Source organism: Bison bison, unplaced genomic scaffold (assembly GCF_000754665.1).
Source record: "Bison bison bison isolate TAMUID 2011002044 unplaced genomic scaffold, Bison_UMD1.0 scf7180017864057, whole genome shotgun sequence".
In the NCBI taxonomy this organism is placed as follows: domain Eukaryota; kingdom Metazoa; phylum Chordata; class Mammalia; order Artiodactyla; family Bovidae; genus Bison; species Bison bison.
Genome location: NW_011494629.1, coordinates 6,759,704 through 6,762,319, shown reverse-complemented (window position 1 = coordinate 6,762,319; position 2,616 = coordinate 6,759,704).

Here is a 2,616-nt window from a genome sequence, read left to right as displayed (position 1 = left end):
CTTTTGCAATGAGTCAGCTCTTCACATCAGATGGCCAAAGTATTGTAGTTTCAGCTTCAACATCAGTCCTTCCAATGAATATTCAGGACTGATTTCCTTTAGGATGGACTGGTTGGATCTCCTCGAAGTCCAAGGGACTCACAAGAGTCTTCTCCAGCATCACAATTCAAAAGCATCAATTCTTTGGCACTCAGAACCTCTAACTTCTTATGCTAAGGAAATAGGCTGAGAAAACTACTCAGCTGCAAGCATAGGCAATTTCTTAATGGCAATGAAAGTATGATTTGAAGAGTTGAGCCATAGCAAACCTCTCCCCCAGAAGAAGAACAAGAGCCTGATTTTTTTTTAATACCTGCTAACACGTATGTGACTGGATTTCAGATTTATTATGGATTAGTGAAAGTTATACACCAGTTTCTGTGTTTACTGCAGTTATAATTGCCCCTTTCTCACATTGTGTGTTGAATGTGTTTAGACCAGATAATGTCTTTTCAAGTTATAGAACTCTATACCAAGGAGCCATACCAGAGAAGCTACACTCAATGAGCCCCCATTCAGAACTGAACCTGATTTAGATAAAGAGATCCTGGACTTTGAGCTAATAGCTTAAGACTAACTGTGCATATATTTTGCATATGGGAGGGAGATGTGAATTATGGTAGCCAGAGGGCAAACATGGTAGATAGTTTCCAAAGATGGAAACTTCTTGTACATATGTGTCATTCTCACATGGAGGTAGAGATTATTTACCTTCCTCTTTTCTAAAAAATTTATTTATTTTTAATTGAAGCATAATTGCTTTAGAGTATTGTACTGGTTTCTGCCAAACATCAACATGAATCAGCCACGGGTATACCTATGTACTCTCCCTCTTAAACCTCCCTCCCATTTTCCCTCCTTTTAAATGTGGGCTGGCCCATAACTACTTTGACCTGCAGAACATGGTAAAAGTGAATTCAGTCTTAAGAGGACTGGCAATGTTTGCTTCTTTTCTCTTGCTTGCCTTTTTCTGGAACCAAGCTGCCATGCTGTGAGGAAGCCCAAGTTGCATACAGATATGTCCACATGAAGAGAACCAAGACATTCAGTCAGCAGTCCTAGCTGAGTTTTCACAGTCAGCATAATAGCTAGCTCTGTGAATGAACCATTGGGACATTTCAAGCCCCCAAATGACTGCAGCCCCAGCCATAATCATATAGATAGAAGCTTCTTCTAAGTGAGCCTAGTCAATCTATAAAATTGGGAAAGATAATGAAACAGCTTTTAAGACACTAGATTTTAAAGGAGTTTGTTACTCAGCATTAAATTAATTGAAACTTTAGGCAAGTCTCCAGCAATTAAGCAGTTGTGTGCATTTGATCCCACAGAGCATTATTTTAATCTCATTTGCATCACATACTCATTTAATTCTTCCTTGAATGTAATTGCAAATGATCCAAATCATACTTTCAGGAGGATCGGGAAGAAAAAAATCTAAATGTCATCAACTGCTGATTCACCCATGTCAATCCAATTCACATCAGTCAGGCTTTATTTTAATGCTTCCTCAGTGAGAGAAAAATGAAAAACAAAGCCCAAAGTCAAAATAGTCAAAGGAAACCAATAAATATTTGCTGAGTTTCTACTTCTAACTCTGAGAGACCCTGATTAGTGCTGAATGTAAAAGAATCCTTGACCTCAAAGTTCTTGCAAAAGACAGCTAAAAGAGCAGATTAGATTTCAGAAGTGAGTGTGCACAGCTTAGCCATCCATTTACACTCACACAGCCATCCCCAACTCTGACCTTCCACTGGCCAATTAACTCTGTCTGCTATGTCTGGGAGCATCTACATGAGTCCTCAGGACTGAATTCGTAAGGGACGTGAGGATCCAGAGACGGTTGTAGGATATCTTTCCTGTTAGGATTCTGATTGGGTGGGAGCAGAGGAAGTGCTTTTACAAGGAGCTCTGAAGTTCCCCTGCTTGAGTCCTCCCTGCCCACCAGCCCTCTGTCCTGGTGCCTGTTGTCACTTTCTTATCCTGAGTCTTGGCCCACACTGCTATGATCACCTTCAGACTCCAACTTGCAAGCCTGTGTCCACATCCCTGCCTATATCCCCTTGACAGCTGACCTCTGTCAACCTTCTCTCCTGCACTGGGAGAAGGGTCACACAGCCCCCTTATTTGGTCTCTAGTAACACCTAACAGAAGTAGAAGATATTAAGAAGAGGTGGCAAGAATACACAGAAGAACTGTACAAAAAGATCTTCACGACCCAGATAATCATGATGGTGTGATCACTCACCTAGAGCCCGACATCCTGGAATGTGAAGTCAAGTGGGCCTTAGAAAGCATCACTACAAACAAAGCTAGTGGAGGTGATGGAATTCCAGTTGAGCTATTTCAAATCCTGAAAGATGATGCTGTGAAAGTGTTGCACTCAATATGCCAGCAAATTTGGAAAACTCAGCAGTGGCCACAGGACTGGAAAAGGTCAGTTTTCATTCCAATCCCAAAGAAAGGCAATGCCAAAGAATGCTCAAACTACCACACAATTGCATCATCTCACATGCTAGCAAAGTAATGCTCAAAATTCTCCAAGCCAGGCTTCAGCAATACGTGAACCGTGAACTTCCT